The sequence below is a fragment of the Cygnus olor genome, chromosome 2, assembly GCF_009769625.2.
Source record: "Cygnus olor isolate bCygOlo1 chromosome 2, bCygOlo1.pri.v2, whole genome shotgun sequence".
Lineage (NCBI taxonomy): Eukaryota > Metazoa > Chordata > Aves > Anseriformes > Anatidae > Cygnus > Cygnus olor.
The window spans coordinates 147,943,317-147,964,648 of NC_049170.1; the positions used below are offsets into that span (position 1 = coordinate 147,943,317).

At 42.7% G+C, this 21,332-nt stretch overlaps 2 long non-coding RNA genes across 2 annotated transcripts; one reads left to right on the forward strand and one right to left on the reverse strand.

The window, feature by feature from the left end:
* The first annotated feature begins 1,608 nt into the window (after nucleotides 1–1,608).
* On the forward strand, nucleotides 1,609–12,577 carry LOC121066294. The gene is made up of 3 exons (XR_005817642.1): nucleotides 1,609–1,717; nucleotides 11,302–11,418; nucleotides 11,517–12,577. It is a non-coding gene; the product is annotated as an uncharacterized LOC121066294 (long non-coding RNA).
* A 446-nt stretch (nucleotides 12,578–13,023) lies between these two features.
* LOC121066295 lies at nucleotides 13,024–15,823 on the reverse strand. Its single transcript, XR_005817643.1, has 2 exons — nucleotides 15,744–15,823; nucleotides 13,024–13,627 (listed from the first exon to the last, which is right to left on the reverse strand). It is a non-coding gene; the product is annotated as an uncharacterized LOC121066295 (long non-coding RNA).
* Between the last annotated feature and the right edge of the window lie 5,509 nt (nucleotides 15,824–21,332).

Consider the following 21,332-nt stretch of genomic DNA (forward strand, 5'->3'; position numbering starts at 1 on the left):
AAAATGTAAATAAGGAGACTAGCTGGCCTGGGGGATCTGTAACAGGATCCAGGGCCTTTCACCTCTGTGTTATGAGCAAAACACCCTTTCCCCTCTGATGCATGTTCTGTGGCTTGTGAGAAGAGAGCTGGTGGTCTGACTCCAGTGTCATGTGTCTGTGTCAGGAAGCCACTAGATTTGGGACTAATTAGCCTTTGTCAGCAGCCCCTGCAAAGGGGCCACTGATGGGCGGGTACCTCCTGCTCAGGAGGTACGAGGGAAACCAGCCTAGCTGATGCTGGTGCTGTGTTCATCTCCTGACTAGTATCTGGTCTTCAGACATCTGTAGGAAAGCCAGTCACAAACACAAACTCACTTACAAGACTGTAATGAAAGACAACACTGTAAATTGTACGTATGCTGACAAATTTTTGTATGAAAGTGCTTGGTGACTCAGATATACAATAAAATATCTGGCAATATATGTGTTATGGAGTAAGAAAGCAGCCTGAATGTAATGGGTTTTAAAACCTGATGTTGCATCACCTAGCTGTGAACTGTCCTTGCTGGGCCTGAACTCGGAGACCTGCTGTCTGCTGGTCTCAGCACCCGGGTGAAGGGGTCCAATCTGCCTTGTGCTCACATGTCAATGAGATGAAAGGCCTGTGCCTGCCCTCTGCAAGCTGCAGGGCAAGCCCCTTCCACACTGTACAGGAGAAATGCCTCCAGCCGCAAGATTTCTGCTCTTATAGCCTGGAGGCATAATGCATCCATCATGTGAGGGGAGCGAATTCCCAAACTCAGCAGTACTGCTAGGTTACATGGGAGCCCTTTGCTTCCAGCTGCTAAGTACATGAATAATAACTGTAAATGCTTCTTCTCGTGTTATTCCATTAAAGCTGAGTACTCAGCCTCAGACTCCTGTTGGTGTAGCGGTGTCATTGAATACTGCCTCTGAGCTCTGCCCTGCCTGCAGTCTGCTTCCACTTGGGTGCAATTGCACTGAATTTGGTTGGATTCTGGCACCTGTTTACATGTGTGCTTATCTACACTGGGCACTGTGGTGCCCCTTTACATGTGCAAATGCCTTGAAGTAGGGCTAGGTATACTTCTATGGGTACTTTTGCTTAATAATGGTAGAGGATTCTCCCTTTCCAAACCAACCAACCAAAAAAAAATAATAATAATAATTGTAGGAGAAAAGACTTCGAGACAATTTTGCCATGAGCTGTGGTGGTGGTTCAGGCAGCTCCTTCACTGCCCAGTTTTGCTTTTCTGTTGGAGACTGCTGCCCTGAGGACAGAGTCCCCAGAGCAGAACAGGCAAAAGGTCCTCAGCTACTTCAGCAGAGGATGGGATGGCTCACCTCCAGCTGCCTCCTGCAGAAGCTCAAGCTGAGCTCTCAGGGTTGAACAAGCTGTGGGGGAGAGAGGAGTAATAACTTGAGCCACATCATCTGTTTGCTGAATGAGTGTATCTAGACCCCAAATTCGTCAGGAACTCAAAGAAAAACAATGTGCTAAGGAGGACGTAAAAATAGACAGATTATTCTCAGTAAGTCCGGGATTGCAGCTCCTCTGTGGGTTGAGTTCCAATACATCCTCCTATGATTCCCCGCCTTCTTTCCCTGGTCACAGCAGGAATTTGCCCTCATTTATCCAGATGTCAGGTCTTGTCTTCTGCTGTGTGCAAGGAAGCAGCAAAGACCAAATAAAACTGAGCACAGCAGCGTGCAGAGGTAAGCAAGATCTTCCATCAAAGCTAGGAAGAGGCTGGTAGTAAAAAGTGGCCGATGTAGGAGTATTCAGGCTGTGTGGCTCATCATACACAGGACAGATGTATTTTGCTTTTAGTGGTGGGAGTGAGCACTGGTTGGATGCATTACATGATTACTGATGGACCAGATGCGCTGATAAAATAACCACCAGCTAGCCACTGGCTCTGACAAGCTGATTGAACTGAACTCCTCTGGAACCTTGAAACAGTGCAGCAAAGGATTGCCCAAAGCACCCATGTCCACTCTGCAGGCTCTGTGAGTTCTGTTCTTCCCAGTCTGATGGAAGTAGACAACCCAAAATTGTGTGAGAACAGCACCTCCTGTGCTGTCAGCTGCCTACCTGTCAAAGCCCACTAAAAATCCCAGTCCTCTAGTGATTTCCATCTCATTTCTTCAGACAAGTCATTGTGATCAGTTTGCTTCCTAACCATCTGCAAACTTAAAAAAAGAAGTTTGACATTCAGGCTCTTTCATATTTATTTAGTCTGAGTCCTTTCTTACTGCCCACAATGTAGTTATCAGGAACTTGACTTAAGCAAGTAAAGTAAACATTTGTAGGTATTTAATTGCAGTAAAAATCCCTGGGATCATTTTTATCATTTTGGAGAAAGCAACATAGTCAGAAGAGAAATGATCAGATCTAAGAAAGTTCTCAACAACCAAAGTCCCAGAGTGCATCTTTTGGTGGCCACTTGTGCATAGAAATACTTAAACCACCCTGAGGACCTCCCTGTTCAGCCTGAATGTGGAACATTTCATACCAAACGCTCTGGAAAAGAAGCCTCTTTCATTGTGGGACGCAATGTACTTTATTCTCTTCTTTATTAGGGCACAGATCCCACTGGGAAGTGCTGGGAAACTTATCTAGCCAGACAGTTTAGTTTTTTTCTTCTAGGCAAAGCTATGGATCTGAGTCCCTTCAACATGAACCACATCAAGTGTTAGTGTCCTATATATATCTGTGATAGAAGACATGGATGGATCACCAAGGCTGGAAATTTCCATGTCTTGAACCTTCAGACTTAGCGAGAGAGGGCTGTGGTGCATCTTTCCCAAACTGATTCAGGAGGCAGTCTTAATTTCCATCAAAGAGTGAGGATGCAGTCATTCTTTTTGTGTGGCGTTTCACGCTGGTTAGCTCTAGGTGCTGTCTGAACCTCACTCTGCTCAAGCACCCCTGTGCTTACGGGCACTGAAAATGTATTTGAAGGAATTTGTTTAAGGTGTTGCTGTTCTCTGCCACTATTGCTCCTCCTCAGTGCTTAATGAGCAAATCCAAGCTGTAAAATCAGTACCTGCTTGGATCTCATTCATTTCAGTGAAAATTGCTCAGTTTATTTGAACACATCTTTTTGGCACAGAGGTGGGTTGTTAATTCCAGGAATGAGGCAGAGAGGAGGACTTGTTCTTAAACCGCAATAGCTGGATTTGTTAACCTGTTATTATCTGCTCCTCACCTCTCTCCAGGTCTCTTCAAGGTTTAGAGCCTGAGGGTCTAGTGCTTAAATATGACATTGCAGTGCCTACCTTGTACTCTATACAGCAAGATCAGATAGTCACCAACATATTGCATAAAATTTCATCATCAAGTTTTCCACTAACACAGAAAACAAGATAAGCATTGTCTGTAATTCCTTGAAATGCTCTGAGAGGGATAAATAAAATGTCATTCTGCCTTCCCAACAGATTCCACAAACCTGGCTGGCCTTAGCATTGTTTACCTCGAGTTGGTTTCCACCATGTCTCTCCAGCTGCCTTTTCTTCCAAGACTCAGATCCACTCACTGAGTTTGGGGCTCACAGATGTAAGGGCAGAATATATGGCAAAAATCAGAGAGGTTGGATGCGTGAGTCTGTGCCTGGCAGGACAGCTCTTCCCCTGTGCATCTCAGTGTGAGTGTCACAACAGTTATGGACTCCTGCAGCTCTTTGGGAAATATGAAGTTTCACTTTATTAGGGTATTCAAAGCTTTGGGAGGTGTTAATTGATTGCTCAAGCACAGCAATGCTTCGAGCCTTGTATCTGCCACCCATCTGTTTCGCCTCCTGTTTGTTAACACAGCTGGAAGAATTGATATGCAAGAACCCGCTTCATCCCAAAAGTCTTTAAAATCTAATCACTGCTCCTGGACATCCAGTTAAAACAATTAGGGAATGTGCTGTTAAAGCAACAAAAGTCGTAAAGCATCCTTCAGAATGGCAATGCTAACTGGTGTGCTTTTGTGACACAGACTGATTTATTTGGATATACTGTGATGATAAGATAAAATTGTAATGGGCCTGGCAGGGAACCCAGAGGTCATGATCCCTAAAGTACTGCTGGATTTAGCTGATCTATATCATGAGGTCTTAATGGCAACCGTTGTTGTTTTTTAAACAATGGCTTTTGTTCTCAGTTAATGTACTTCATGTTGGCTTGGGCAGAAATCTAAACAGTCATAACCACCTGATGATAATTGTTGGCAAGGTGATAATCAGTTTCTTTGCCTTTTAACCCCTACAGTAATAGATGGATTTAAAAAATAATAATAATCCTAAAGTATGTTATAAATTACAGTTGGAGTAATAATATTTCTTCAATTGCTTGTGATGAGAGACAAGCTTTGTAGAGAGAGAATTTTTTTTTACCAGACTGACTGGTAGACTTGCAAAAAATGGAGACGTTTTCTGGCTCACACCCTTGTATCTTTTGCTCCTTTTCCCCTGGAAGCATGGAACCTTTTCTATGTTGGAGCAGAAGGAATTTGTTTTCTGTCTCTCTGATGAATATTTTGAGCTTCCTGGACATCAGCCAGTCCCTCTCAAACCGTCAAAGACAACACAGGCACAAGTTTGTTTTTCTCTTGGGAGAGTTTATTACTCTCACTATTTCACATGACTGTTTCATAGAAATGAAGCCTAAGGTGGCCCTGCAGCTGGCTGATTCTTCTGAGCTCTGAATGAAGGATTTCCCATTGATGACAGTCTGATGCTTTTGTTCTCCTGACTCCAGCCCTGGAGAACAAAGTGCTTTGATCCTAACGTGAAGGTTTCAGCAGTTTTTTCCTGTACTCTGCCATGGCCAATTCTCATGTAAAATAACAAACAATTGCATGTCTAGTTGACCCTGGATTAGAAGTCTTTGCCTCTTATGTTTATTTTCTGTGTTAATTAGCAAAAGCAATTTTTGCATATTTCTTCATTGCACACGTGCTGGATGACTGAAACACACTGCCAGAAGTCGATGTGTGGTAGCTCCTGCCATGTTAGGGCAGCTGGAGAATGAGACACAGAAAAGGAGTTGTTAATTGTCACCTGAAATCTAAACCTTGCAAGCTACAAATCTGTGTCTGAACATGGCTGAATTTCCTGTGACTACAGTTCAAACACTTTTACTTCACTGAGTTGTCCTCAACCCCAGCATAGCCAAAACCACCTCCTTCGCTATTTGAACTTCCCACTGAACATGATCTTTCCTCATAGAGGAGTCAGTTCCAGTCTTTCATCATCTTTCTTGATCTCTCTCATTCTTTTCCATTACACTATATCCTTTATTTTTTTTTTTTTGAGATGAGTGAATCTTCTCTGAGATGAGCACAGTTGTCATGGTGAGGACTAATTATGGCTATACAGCATAGAATAATGATATTCTGTCCTTTGATTTCTAGTTCTTCTGATAATTTCTAGCTTTTATCATGCTTTTTGACTTCTACTGAGGTCTACCAATCACAACCCAAGATCCCACTGCTGAGTAATAACAGTCAGCTCAATTTACATGCAGAGTTATGATTGTCTTACCCCACAGTGGTTACTTTATCTTTTAGCTTCTCTTAATTTATTTCCATAATTTATCACTCAGTCACTGAGGGCTCAGTGCAGTTGGGCTGTGCCAGTGTCAGTACTGGAGGCCATCCCAGCCTCTAGCCTCTGCTCCAGAATGGCTTCTGCATTTCCTGGGTCATATCTGCATCCCACGGGTCAGTTCCTGGTTTGTTCCCTGCCTGTGACGGGGGACTGGAACTAGATGATATTTAAATTCCCTTCTAACTCAAGACATTCTATGATTCTGTAATTCTATGATTTGTCAGAGCTGTTGAGCTCTGCTCAAACACGTCACTTAGGAATATATGCACATTGTAAGCACTTGCTTTAAGCATCACTTTGGAGAGGACTGGAAATTCTGTTTGTCCGATCATTTTTAAAGATACCAGACTATTGTTTTCTACATTTCCAGTCCTTTAAAACAAAATAACCTCTATGCATTTTAATAAATGAATAAGGTTTATTCTTGCAAATAAAATCCAGATTTCTCCTTGATAATGGGTGTTAGTGACTTTTATTATCTTACACTGGAAGACATTCATATCTCTGCCTAGATCTCTGTCATTTCTTTATGTTAACATGTCAAAGCAAGGAAGGTGTGAAACAATTCCTTTCAATTGCATGGACAGAAGTATTTGACATGCTATTCAGCAACAAGAACTGGAGTTCCTTCACACCGAATTTTCTGATACAAAAAGATCTTTGGCCTCTTAAGGACGCGATGGTGTCACTCAGAGTTTAAAATGTCACTGTGTAAGACCAGTTACTTGTACAGTCATAATGGAGAACTAGCTGTATAAGGAGGTTTTCAGTATCAAAGAATCCCTTCCATTGATGGAAGAGCATAATTTTAGGATTTCTAGAATAAAAACATTTTTTATAAGGATAAGCTTGTGTTTACCAAAGCTTTGCAATACTTCGGAGACAGGAAATTTAGGTCATTCAGGAAGAAAGTAATACACTAGGTTGCCTTCCATTATTTCTTATAAATTCTGCATTCAAATTCAGCCCTGGAGCAGGAAGCTGGATTAAATAACTTCTTGAGATGCCTTTACATTTATTTCCTGTGATGGTTGTGCAAGGCTTATGAGAAATGAAGGTATAATGAAAGGAACTCTCCCCAGTTGTGTTTCTTCCAGACAGTGCCTGAAATTTCTTATTCTATTTATTAGTCTCCAGGTGATGAACAGGTGAAGTTGGGGTTAGTGAGCAGGTGATGGTTTAAGAAAAAAATGCTATTGAATCCAAAATACTAATCACAGCAATAGCCTGAATTGCAACAAGTAATTTCATTATCAAACTAATAAAAAATGGCATAGACAGCCTTTCTAGTTACTTTGCTATGCAATAACATACAACAAATTGCACTATTGATGTGAACTGTAAATAAATGTGTTGAGCGATGTACCAGGAACAGACATAGTAACAGTATAAAATCTGCTAAAGAAATTAACATTTTGCCCAAAATATTTGAAGGACAGGAAGCAATGAGCTAAACTGCAGACTTGACAGCAGCAGTGATATTCTGAGGGTGAGAATGCTTAAGAACTGGAACAGTCTGCTTGGAGTATAAAGGAGAGGGGATCACTGTCAAAGAGGAGGCATATATTTGAGGAATCACATACATGTTTGAAGTTATGCTGGCACAAGAGGGTGAGATGGACGACTCCTTCAAGCCCATGTAACAGTATTTTCTATGATGGCAGCTCAGACGCCCACTCTTCTCTTCTTGCCTCCAAACTATGATCTGTGAGGTTTCTTTGCCTTGAAATTGTAACTGCAAAAGTTGCAGGAAAAGTTGCTGGTGTTACTGACGTTTCCTGTTGGACAATGAACACAAGTCTTAGACTCCTGTGCAGGCTCCAGTGAGGTGTTAACAGTGCCTTATGTGTGTGAACATGGCCAGCCAAGATTAAACACAGTAGGTGCAGAAAGTTTCATGAGCCTTACACATGCTGTATCTTCCTCGTGATTTATTTTCAAATTGTTCAGTATTTCTTCTGACTCTGGAAGACCTAGGCATGAACCCACCCCTAGATGATACTGTCTGCAGTGGTGCATTTCCATGTCTGTGCAAAGTCATCTCTTCTATGAGGAACCTGCTGCTACTCCTCACAGAGCTGAGCAAGTACAAAATGGGCTGCTCAGGGTGGCGTGGGCACTGTGTCTGGGCTCTGTTTCTGACTCTGTAGCTCATTTACTGACTGACCTTGGGCTGATCTCTAGGCTTTCTGTACCTTGATTTTGTTAGCTGTAAATTGAGGACAGGGGTGGTGTTGATCTGTCTTAATCATTTTTCAGTTTAGGAAGAGAAGTGACTATGTAAGAGCTAATTTCTGTAATGCAGCAATGCTTTGAGCTTCTATTTCATTAATTAAGCATTGTCTACTGGGCATCTATGGAGCAGCTCTGCCCCATGGGAGGACACTACCCCTCAGCAAACTGAGAGCACCTTCCCCCAATTTCCTGGTTTTCAGCAGGAATGGTGAAATACACTATAGCAAGGCTGCTATGGTAGGAGAAAGGAAAAGTCGATGACAGCTTGCTGCTCAGCTGTCCTTTAGGCTGGCAGGAACTTTGAGAGGATCAGTCCCCAGGCATATGCCTGATACCTCTGGGGGCCTGAGATCCTCTTTATCCCATCAGTGTTTTGTTATCAGTGCTTTGTTCTGTCTATGCTAGAGACGCATAAAATAGGTGTCTAGAATAGGTGTCCTCAGCCTGGCATCTGGCTCATAACATCCAAAAACTGAATCACTCTTAAGGGCAAGAGGGACAGAAAGCAGACCCAATAATGGTAGCAGAAATGGTGTTACCTGCACTGTATTCCAGGCTGGAAGAGAGGCAAACTAATTTAGAGATACATGCCTGCAGGAGTGGAATAGACTATTCTATGGAAAAATGAAGCTGTAGACTCAGATTGCAACTTCAGTGTATAAAAGTAGACCAATTCAGACAAGAAGTCAAGAACACTGAGAGAAAAAACTAGTTTTGCAGGATGACTGCTAGCAACATGAAAATACCCTTTAATGTTAAACAATTAAAGCCAAATTAAATATGTGCTGCACTAAATGTCTGCAGAAATAATGAATGCTGTCACAAATTTGAGGTATACCACAGCAAAAACAGAGCAAATGTGTTAATCCCAGAATCTAACCTGCTTTATTTACTATACTGAATGCTTCTGCTTGTAAGACCCCTAGAAAGGTGATATGTAACAAAATAGACTGCATTTCAGCACCATGTCAAGAGCAAACTCAGGTGTGGTGGCTTCACGCATCAGAATGTTCTCCCTGCTAATTGAAAACAAAACGTTTTATTTATGAGGTTTAAGAGAAAGAAATCAAACACAGGGCTGTGTTTAAAAGAGACAGTACATCTCTGAGGAAGAAAAGCACAAGTGAACTCAGCTGAGCAGTGTCAGAAACCAGAGTGAGACCTGCTGCTGGTTGGACACATGGGGCACCTCTGTCTGCTTTGGGAGTCCACCTGTGTGCTGAGGATATCTCCAGCCAAGGTCTGGCCTCCTTTTAAGACTTGACCATCCCCTCCTGTATTGTCTGCTAGTTTGAATCCTTGAAATGCTCTTATATAGCAGTAGCAGTAGCAACTCTTTTGAAGGTTAGCCTGAGTGACATAGCCTAGCCCAGCTCTGCAGGACCGCTGTGAAAGCTGCAAGTGAAGAAAGGCATCAAAAATGGAGAATGGGATATTTTGTCTGGGAGATCCATCATTTTTATCCTGCTGTACCTGATCTCATAAGAGAGCTGGGAGCTCCTTTACATAGGGGAATTGTGGACTGGAGGAGACCAACCTGGTGATTCAAAGTCTTCCTGTCTCTATCCAACAGCAAGAATAGACCAGGGGACATGGAAGGGGCATTTGGAGCTTGTTTCTCCACACTACCATATACCAGAAGCGTGGCTATGATTTAAGAGAAATAAAGAAATTTTAATTGGTGCTGGGGGATAAAACTGTGACTGTCACCTTAACATCACAGGAGTTCAAAGATGAGGGCTACAACCTGCCCAGAACCAAGGATTTAACCGTAGCTTGCCAATTCATGATGGTATGAGGAATGAAGGAGCAATGGCCAATATTTCCTAAGCAATTCTTGCTATGTTCCCTCCGGGTCTGCAAGGGATGTGTGCTTCGTGTGGCAGGGGCGGGGGGAGAGGTTGGGGAGGGGGTTTCCCCTTGCCCAGGCACCTTCCCAAGGAAGGTAGCATTTGTGCTGCACTGGAGATGAACTCGAGGAGGCCTGGGAGCACTGAGAGGTTCCAGATGCTGTGCCGCAGGGCGATTTGGGGCCGCCACGCAGGCGGCTGCCTCTTGCTTTCGGCAAAAACCAAGAGAGCAAAGGCAGCCTGACTGCACGAAAATGTTTTCTCATGCCGTAGCAAACCTTTCTAAGTAGCAGCCTGGCTTCTTGTGGCCTTTGCGAGGTTAGTTCGCTGATGTGTATTTTAGGTTTTGCTCCATTCTTAGTCCGTGTTTCAGGACTATCAGCGTGTTGTGCCTTATCTCTGTCAGTGTGAAGAGGGGCCAGCCAGCACAGCGGTGAGCAGAGCTGTTTGGTCCCAGACTGCTTTAAACCTTGGCATTCACTTGAGACGAGGTCAGGGTGGTCCTCCCTCAGTGAGCTCCAAGTGGGCAGCGAGTGAGGTGATGAGGCAATGACCCATTCCCTGCAGAAATATTTCCAGGAGTGCAAGTGATGAAGTGCCCAATTGCTGCCAAAAGTGCTTGCCATTTCACCTCCAGATATCTGGACTTCAGTTCCCTCACACCGTGGCTCCATCTCCCCTTGTCAGGTGCTTTGCTTGCTGCTCCTGCAGCACTACGAGCACACGTCCGTGTTGCAGTCAGCACAGCGTGCAGTTAGGTGTCATAGTGTATTAATGCCCTGCTCTCAGCAGAGATCAGGACTTGTGGCTGAACAGTCTGACCCCGATCCTCCTCTGTGGCAGGCTCACCCTGACATTTTAGCTGGTCCAAATGGCTTCAGTGCATGTAAGAGCTTAACAAGCAGGTGTGCACTCATGACATTCACTGAATAATCTGAGTTTCTGAGCTTTTTGTGTGATAGTTTTTTGGAAAACTCAACCTCATGGAAGATGGTTTGAGCTCTACTCACAGCTCCCTGAGTTCAAGTCAGGTATGGCTGTACAAGGTCGCTGCAGCATTTATACACAGAGCAAATTCATCACCGAATGCGTAATGAGCCAGGCCTGGGAAATGAAGGACACCGGCTCCTTTCTTCTGCATCCTGCCCGGTCTGCATCTGACGTGCTCCAGCCAAATAGGCACCATCATGAGCATTCACACACTGGGCAGCAGCAGCAAAAAACCAACAAAGTGGCATTTCACAGCCTGAGCTGCTGCCATTGTTCTGTGCAAGATCTATAAATTAAATAAGGTCTCAAAGCTCCTCAGCAAATAAAGGCTTCTAAATAAATGAAGTCAATAAAAGAGGGTCTCTGAAATGAGCAAATTTAGCTTTCTGTGAGAGTCCTACTGTATGTTGGCCATGAAAAATATCTTTGTTTCAGCCCTTGCTGGTTTACAGATTGATTTCTATGTGGAAACTTGTGCCAATGAGTATTTGAGATGTTCTATTTTGGGAAGTCTACAGGGAAGGCCAGTTTAGGTAAATGAGGGATTCATCTTGAGATTTCAGAGAAGAAAAAACTGGAGGGGCCTGCAGACTGAAAGCATCAACCCTATGCCTGTGCTATTTTTCAGAAAAACCTCAGCTACCCCAGCTGTGGGTAGACTTGAGAAGATTTAAATGAGGTCTGTATTTGGGATGAGTCCAGGATGACAAGTTTTGGCTCCTCCAGTTCGGTGCAGCAGGAAGAGGTGGGAAAGGTGTTGATAAACAGAAATGAACAGAAATGAAAAGGCTGCCACAACTTGTTGATGTTTAAAAGCTCTGATCCTCACTTGTTTTACTTCAGACTCCCAGTGATGAGGAGCTTCAGGAGCCAGATTCTCATACCAGCCATAGTGAACCAAACGGGAAGTTTACACCATGAGGCAGATGTGAACCTGGCACTGAGACGAGAGCCAGACAGACCGTCACACTGGGTAATGGCACAATATATCCGAGTTGGAATCAGGCTCCAGGCACTGCAGAGAGGACCAGAGGCTCTCATGTGTCCTCTCTGTATGCGTTCAGGATCTGCTGATTTTGCTCTGCATGTCTTCAGTTGGTTTCCTCACCTGTCGAGGAAATCCTCCTCCCTTGCCCCTGTTCCCATCCATACGAGGCTGAGATGTTCACCCACTGACCCGCGGTGCTGAGCTGGCTTTGCAGCCGCTGTGTGTGGGAACAGGTTTTTGAACTGCCCAGGAATAGAGGCGAGCTTCCCTACCCACACAGGCAAATCCAACACCATATGCCCAACATTGCATTCCTTTGGGCTGGGAGTCCTCATTTATGCCTTCACAATTTTATTGCATGCTTTTTTTTTTTTTTTCAACTAAAGCAGCCATTGCTTCTTCTCACAGAACCATTAGGTATGTGACATTTCCACTAAAACAATAATGTTTTCAAATGGTGCCAGTGAAATGCTGGAGGTTTGGTTTAAAATGAGAAAAGAGAGCTGTGAGCAACTAATAGCCTATTTCTCCATCCCCAGATAATTAAACTAACCTCTCAAGAAGCTTGAAAATGAACTTTTGAGTGTCTCTATAAATACTCCTCGAAATACTTCTAAGAGAATATATGTAAATTTATTAGTGCAATTTATGGTGCCTTGTTTCACGCTGAAAATAATAAGCTGATGTTGTAGTCAGCTGAAAGAGCTTTTTTTCTACATGCGTGGGAATGTGTAATGCAAATATAAATAGTTTCTTCTTTGTGGATTGCTCATTTTCCTAGGGCTCATTCTCACAGCACTAACTCTGATCTTCCCCATGTCCTGGTGGCTGTCTTTATGACATTATGGGCTTAAGGAGTAGCCCAGACAGAATAATTGCTCTGTGTGTGAGCTATGTCCAAATGACCAAAATAGTACAAAATAAAATGAACCAAGTAAGTTGCTGGCTTGCCAGAGCTAAGAGGTTTAAAACTCACAGCCTAGCTCATTTCCTCAGCAGGATTATTATGGCAGCAAAGAGTTGAGTAGTGCTGGAGTCACCTCTTCAAGCTCCTGGGCAGAGCAGAAGTAAGCCTCCAACTCCTGAGAGTGAGAAATGCTACTGATGCATTTCTGCTTGGTTTTGGGGCCAGGAAGGTGTAAGCTTATCTGAGCACCTTTTAGACCCTGAAGACTTGATTTAGTTGCCAGACTGTAGATATCTGGAGTCATATAATATGCCCTATTACACTCAGTGGAAGATAGGACAGCGGCTACATGGAATTGGAGCAGGTGATGGGGCCAACATCGCCTTGGGACTTCTCAGGCTCAGGCAGACAAATCCCATCAATTCCCCCATTCCCATTCAGGCAGTCTGATGAAATCAGTCTTAGCACTTTTATAGGGATTTAGTTCACATTGATGATACTGAAATTACAGCCAGCAAAAGCTCAAAAAAAAAAAAAAAAAGTAAAAATCATACATATACAATTACACTAAAGTTTTAAGATCACCTCATCTAAAATCCATTACACGAGCCATAGAGTTTCAACACAATTGTATGAAGCTCCTAAATTTGTCTTTAGCTAAGGAATGTCCTTCGGTCAGGCATCGGACTGAAGACTTGAAGTGTTGGAAGAGCTATCACTTCCCCTGCTAATTTGCTCCAGTAATTAATCATGCTCACAGTTAAAAAATAATAATAATAATGCTCATTTGAATCTCATTTACCTATTATCAAAAATAAGGTTATGCCTCTGGCTTGTTTGGTGAAGATGTTGAAAATTGCTTCAATTATCCTTGCTTATCTAAGTGTAGCCCCTAAAGTGTCAGATAAATGGAGCTGCGAGGTAGTCTGTTGGCGCTGAGCCTGCAGAATGAATGATGTTTATCCACAGTCCAGGGTAAGATCTTTCCTTCTCGCTTATTTACTGCTAAGTCAGCAGTGTTTTGTTTAATCCATTCACCTTGATATAGAAAGAGATGTGCTGGAAACAGAAAAAAAAAATGTCATTAGACAAGAGAGGTAGGAATGACAGAAATACTGTGTATTCTTTAAAATTTATAGGTATACATCTCTGATGGTCTGATTTACTGTCTCCAAAGAGTTATGCCGCATAGAAATATTTCATGCAGCCTAGGGGTGTGTGAGATTTCAAAATTGCTATGTGTAAAAATGTCCTGGATTAATGCCATGTAAAAAAAAGGAGAAAAAAAAGAAAAAGAAAAAAAAAAGCCCAACTGTAAAAAGCACTTTAATAAAGTTGGCTGGAATTCGGAAGTGAACCCCAGAATATCTGTACTGAAGTTATTAATTTCTTGCTTCCAGTTTACCTGTCCTTTGCTACAGGTCCTCCAGCGGCCCCTCAGGGGGGAAGATGTGCGTGCTGCAGTATCTGCTCTGTTTGACTGTACTGACATGTAAAAAGGTTGTGGTCTCTTTTTTGAAGGCAGTCTGCTAAATCTGGAATCTCCTGGATCTGTTTATACTTCTGCCCTCTTACACATTATATTTCATAGCTCTCTGACAAAGCAGACACACTTTTGTCTTATTTCTTACAATTTTCTCACACTCACTTTAGATTAATAAGCCTGGGCTGAAAAAACAAGTCTCCAGCCCTAAAGACAAATGACCAAGCAGGAAAACAGCCTGCCAGTGATTCAGTAACATTTCTTTTGCATTTGTTATGGAATTTAATGGTAAGTGACTTGGATTTGAACATTCGTGCTGCATTTTGCCCACGTCTTACACTTATCCAAGCTGATTGTGCTAAGCCTTCATCACAGGAAAGCTCTCCTTTCTCCCCTGCCTCCTGCTCTGGGGAGTCCACTGCCTGCTAGTTTTGTGGTGTTATATGTGGAAACAAAAAGGTCTCAAAGGGGACAGAAGGGAAACAAGAGTCCCTGAGAAACCCCCAGCACGGCTTACACCACAGGAGCATTTCGATCAGCATCCCACTGTGCATCGGTTCCCTACCCAGCCTGGCCTCGGCACAAAGGAGTTAATCATGAACTCATCATCCTGAAAAAGATCAACACAAACGACTCTTGCTTACACATTTCTGGGGTTGTGCTAACATACATTTCCAGGCTGGGCTCCCCAGGGTTGGGTCCAGCTGTGTTAATCCACTTCGACCCAATGCAGCCAGAAGCAAGTTAATCTTTTCTGTCTGACTGGTTTTTAAAGACAGTGCAAGAGAAAAGCAAGAGAAGCTTTTAGGCAAGAGCTAAACAGCTTCGAAAGGAGCTGAAAGGAGCCCGTTTTGTATGATAGCTAATTTGAGTTTCCCATTTTTCAGTGCTCAGCTTGCTGTACTTGTGGTGGCAGAGGCTGAAGGAAGCACTGTGGAGTCCTGGGGACAGATGTGGGGAAAGGCAGTGACTGAGTCTGCAGAAAGAAACTGTAAATGTGTTGGCTTCCGCAGTAAAGACCGTTTAATAGAAGTTAAGGACAACAAAGGGAATGTGGGGGGGCACAGGTAGCTGTGGGATGCTTTCATTGACCCTCAGAGGAAGCAAGGCAGGACGTATTTGACATAAGAGTCCCAGCTGCTTGAAGCAGCCACGCACATGTAGAAAAACATAGTCTGCAACATCTTGCAAAAAAAAATAATATTTTTTTTCAAAAAATATTAATGCAAACCTTTTCTTTTTTATTTTTTCCCCATTGCAAGTTTCTCTCTCTGCATTCCTTTACCTTCTACTTTCCTTTGTTAAGTATGGGCATGCATCAGGCTGAAAAGTATTTCTATGCAGAAATCCACTAGTTATCTATGTACTGCTTAAATCTGACATAACGGCACAAATTAGAAGTCAGCTTGTTCAGAGAATTGTTTGCAGAGGAGATTTTCATCCTTTCTCCATCTGACAGGCTGAATAAGTCAAGGAACCCTTCAAGAGTGTGCAAAGTGTCATTTTATGAAACACCTTCAGTTACTCAGGGAAGGGTAGATGTATTTTAAATCAATCCATGTCAATTCTGACCCTTCTGGAGAAGTTGTGTGCCCAAACAAACCCCACTGGAAGTGTTTGGACTGGATGACAGCATTATCTACCCACTCCCACAAGCGCACAGGGCAGCTGTGGGATCTTGTGTGCCGGTACCTGTTCCTGACACGTAGCCATGGGCTTGGTGGTTCCCCGCCTGGTGTTCACATAAACTGAGAGGTCCGAAATGAGATAAGCCTTCAACCCTCCCAGTTCTGCCTGCATCTTGTGTGGTTTGTATCTTTGGAAATGAGTCAGCTTAAAAAAAAAAAAAAAAAGAGGAAAAAAAAAAAGAAAAGGGCACCCCAAGTCCTCTGATGTTGTTCTGTGCAGTGTTGGTAGAAAGCCATGCATTGAGACCAAAGCGAGGGTCTGTCCTGCTCCTCCAAGCTGGACTCTGCTCCCCACTATGGCGGTGTCTGGAGGCACGTGGGGCTGTGGCTCAGCATGTGAGCATGTGAGCAGGATGCAGGCAGGAGAACAAAAAGAGCCATTTATCTCACAGGTTTTAGAGTTTAACGGGGGAAGGTCTAGAGAAACCACAACACTTCTCGACACCGGGGGAGATGTGTTTATGGTAGCACGTAATGAGTAACGTCCTTGTGATTGGGACTCCCTGAGATGGCAGACGGGAAGATATTTCTAAAAAGCATATTTGGCAAGAGCCTGCAAGCTAAATCCTATTGTAAGCAGAAGGAAAGAGTGACAAAGGGCAAGTTAGTTAGATAGGGATATAAGAGTCGCTTTGAGGCTTTTAAGAAATATAAACAATCAAGAAACAAGAAGCATTGGGAGATCTGTTGAAAACAGGCCAAAGGAAGGTAAAAATGATTTAATATTTAGAGTAGCAAAAAGAAATAGTGAACATGGAATTTTAGTGAACATTTCAACCAACTGTAACTGTATCTTCGAAAAATATTTGCAGTGGACCGGGTAGGGTGGGGTGCGGGGAGAAAAAATAAGTTCAGTTATAAAATGGGAAAAGAGAAGACAATTGAGGGCTGAGCAATGAGAGAAGGAAATGAGACATATTAAATTATTCGTTTGACTTCTTTATTTACTTACAAAACTGGAGAGCTGCTTAAGACATTGGCAAGCAGCAGGAGAGGAAGCAGGAGGAAGGATGGAGAATTAAAAGTCTGCCAGGTTCAGCAGACAAGACTGCCTCTCCAGACACACATTTCTTATGTAACAAAGAGCTTAATTTCATGAGCATTTCTTTCCTCAGCAGGGTCAATGTAAGCAACCAGGATCTCTGGCCGTGCATTGCTGTCTCTGCTGGATCCTTGAGATGGAGCAGCTCCCACAAGGGTGTTTTAAGACCCCATTAGGCTGGGAAGGAGCTGGATGAGGGAGATACAAGAGTGATCTATGAAACAGGAAGTGGAACAAGAAAGGTGAATGGGATGAATGACTGTTCTCTTCCAGTATGAAAACCAAAGGATGTGAAATTAAACTACTGGGTATGACTTTCAAAACAAACCAAAAGAGGTACTCCATTGACTACATACTGCATAGTTAGGCTGCAGCATGTTGGACTGTGGGGTTGCAAAATTTTCTGCGAATTAAAAAAAAAATGATAATAGCATTAATAATCAAGAGAAACTCATGAAGGAAAAATCCAGCTAGGATAATTACATTGAAAAGAATTAACTTTGACTCATGATATCCTTGAGTCACAAGTCACAGGAGGCCGGTAAAGCATTCCTGGGAGGCATTCCTGTGTGCTTGCCCTGTCCTTAAGTCCTTCCCTGGGTAACATCTGCTGGGCTGCTCTGCTGCTGGGGGCAGGACAGCAGAGCAAGCGGACCTGTGCTCCAATCCAGTACAGATGTTCTTGTATTTTAAGTTTGTGTATTGCTCTGTGAAATAACTGGGGAATTGATCTGGGTTAAAAATAAGCCAGCAGGTTTTGCTTTTTGTTTTTTTTTTTTTTAACCCTGATCAGTTCCTTGACCTGGTCCACTGAGTGGCCAAACAAATGGTTGGATGGGCTGTGTTGAGGGAGTGATGGGAAGAAGGTTGAGCAGCCAGGCTTTGGTGAGGGGATGGAGGAGCAGGGTGAAACAGAAAGAAATTGAAAAAAAATGAAAGAAATTCTTGTGCAGGCATGGCCAAAAATACTGCCAGAGAGCTGGTGTGAGTCACAACCTGCACAATTTCTGTGTGGATGGTGCATGGTCAATAAAGCCAATTGTCTCCCTGTGCTATTTTAATGGTGATACAGGAAAGAAGGGAGTATAAGATCCTCCCTTATGTTGCTGGAAGGACTAGCCCATGCAAGAATCGTGGTCTTCCCTCCTGCTCCTCTCAGTGGCAGCACTGTGTTAACCAGCTGGCAACAGAGCCCAACAGAGGTGATCTTTGCCCTTGCCAGAGCTGGGGCTGAGAGAGGCAGAGCAGGACTTCTGAGCACTGCTTTCTGTGCGAGAGATGGAGTAAAAGGCAGTACAGTCGGTGTGCCAGATCTAAGCTCCTTTTCTTCTTTTTTGTGCAGAGCATTAAGGATAATTTTGGCTCTGCATTTAAATAAAATATATATATATTTATTTATTTTAATAAAAATTATGAGAAATATACTGTACAAGAAGTGCAGCATTTCATCGCAGTTCGTGACGTGTGCTAGTGTATCCAGGCAAAGCAGTATGAGGAAAGAAGGACAGAAGTAGAGATGGCCATAGCTTTGGAACTAAATCTCAGGGCACTTTCTCCTTTCACTGAGATTTCATGGGAACACTAAAAACAGAGACAGCCCCAATCTGTACATTTTACAGATGTGGTCTTCCCTACCGAGAGATCCCTGCTGACTGCCCTCTCTTTGGTTGAACACTGGTGTGATCCAGGGGGGAAATTTTCCCTAATTTCCCTATTTTCCCAATTTTGTAAAGGATAAGACTATGCTTCACAGAATCATAGAATCACAGAATCATCTAGGTTGTAAGAGACCTCCAATATCACCTAGTCCAACCTCTGACCTAACACTAACAAGTCCTCCACTAAACTATATCACTAAGCTCTACATCTGAAAGTCTTTTAAAGACCTCCAGGGATGGTGACTCAACCACTTCCCTGGGCAGCCCATTCAGGTACTAAGAGCAGGAAACTGAGAAGTCTTTATCAGTCTCAGTACCAAAATCTTACAATCTGCAGGATAAGAACAAGAAAGGCTCATCTCTCACAGCTTTTGTAGTAACATGAGTCATCATCACCCCAGCTGCAGTTAAATTTCCTTTGTGTCTCTTTACATGAAAACTTAGCTTTACTTCTCTGCCACAGATTGAGTGGCCCTACTCAAGATGCTTATTCTTTCTTCATTTTTTTTTGTAATTAGACAGCAAAGTTATCATGAAGAAATTAACTCTTCCTATATGTCTATATGCTGCATCTCACATGATGAGGTCCCGATCTCACTTTCTATCTTCAGGTGCTACTAATATTCAGACAATGAATCCTGTTAATTCTTGTACTGTTAGTAATAGCCATCCAGTTGTAATATTTGACAGCTTTAATTGAAAATGAAAAGTGTAACAGTTTAAAGATAACTGTGTGCTTAAGTCAAAAGAAATAGAAAATAATTTAGAAAGTGAATTTGTCCTAGAAAAATCTCATATTTTTGGCATTAATACAGATCTGTTCCTTGGTGTGCAGCAGAGCTAGCACATGAATCATGACTATGACCTTTTCATCTTCCTGTCTTTTGCCTCACTAAGCTGTCTGTAAAGTGGACAAGACTTAGGCTGTAAGATTTGGAGCATTACTTCCCATCTGAAGCTGATCTTTTCTGACTGGGTTCCTAGCCCAGAGGGTTCCTCTTTCAGACCTGCTGGATGGCACCTGCCACTTGTGTGGAACCTCTCTTGCTCCTGTTAGCAGCAGTCATCTCAACATTTGTAGCAGAATACCTAGGGAAGGCACAGGTCTTCTTGTTCCCTCTTCTGAATTGTGAATTCTTACCAAACGAATTCAGAGGCCAGAGGATGTACTTCAGTATCCTCTCACTTCTCACAGCTCAGTAAGTTTTTCTGGTATCAAGAAGGACGAGCTAATCTGACAGGAACCGTGAGATTAAATTCAGTTATTCCAGAGAGACATCTTTACCAAATTCATCAGAAACCTCTATCAAAACTAATTTGGAATTAGGAAGTAGGTCTGGAAAGAACCCTGGGAGATCCCCCAGTTCATAACCCTCTTCTGGGCAGAGCCTGCCAGTCCTGATTCACTCAAGTGCAATGTTTATGTGACCCCTTCCTAAAATCCTCTAGTAAATGAGGCTCCACAACTTTCCAGGAGAACCTACTCAAGGCTCTACCATCTCTACTATTAAAAATATTTTCCAGTGCCTAACATAAACTTGCATTGCCTGATTTAAGTTCATGATTCCCATCCGTCCCCAGCAGGCATGGAGAAAAGAATCCCTCCCTTTTCACAGTCATCTTCCATACTGGAAAATATCACATATCCTGCAAACCTCTCTTATCTGGAAAAGGGTTTGACTAAGTTTCCACAATTTGCTGTGCTACCATGTGTCTGCTGAACTGTGGCATTTAAGCATGTGTGCATGCTGAGCCCACCTTACAGAAAAGTGAAGTGCTTTGGCTTCTCCCAGCCTTGGAGGTGCCGCCCCTGCAGACAGTGATTTGTATACATCTGTATCCTCAGCCTTGAGCTCAGAAACAGGACTGAGTTTTTTTGGCTGAAATTTTGCCAAAGCCACTCAGCCTGGGCTTCATTGGATCACTGCTACAGAAAATTCACGTTAACAAATGGTTTAAGTTTGACAATATTGTAATCAAAATGTGGAATTATGTAAGACTGTTGATAAAAGTGCTGTTGCGTCTGCTTGATTTCTGTAGGCACATGTGTACATGTGTGCCCAGGCAAACGCACAGACACTAGCCTTCTCTGCACTTAAAAAAATCCCTGCCTCTTATTTTTTACTGGAATATTCTTGAAGTGTACATATCAGATAAACAAAAAAGCAGAGAAATGAACTTTTGTTTTACTAGCTTGGCCTTGAATCTGTGATAGCATGGCTGTGAATCATACAAATGTAGGCTACAAGCTTTTATGATTAATGCCTCAGTAAAATATTTTCTGTTGGCATTAGAGACATTTTAGGAAGCTTTACTGGCTGTAATGTAACCCCTAAAATTTTGTTTTGGCTTGACATAAATCAGCTTATGTTATTGTTCTATAATAATACATAAGACGTAACAGTTTTATTAATGTAAATGGTAATAGCTACAGCCATTTGTTTCTCTACAACTTCAGAGAAAAAAAATAAATCTTCATTGGAACAAGGCTTTCTAAATTGTAGATTTAATTTTCTGTTGACTTTGGAACTTCTATCGTATTCAGCTCAGTCCTTGCACAGAAAGCAGTAATATTAAATGCTGCAATCAGGTGTGTGCTGAAGTTGGTGAGAAACACAATGTGCACTGTTGATTGGAGAAAGATATGAACAGCCAGCTTACTAGACAGAAAGCTACTGCACTGTTGTTTTAATTGTAATATCAACTTAATCTAGTTTAAACCTCAAAGCTTTTAATATTCACAGCAAATACAGTTGAGATTGGAACAAGGAAATTGCTTGATTTATGACTTGGGGCTACATCTGGTTGGTGGATGGCCACAAGCGGTGTTCTCCAGGGCTCAAATGTAGGCCAGTTCTGTTCAATATTTTTATTAATAACCTGGATGCAGGAG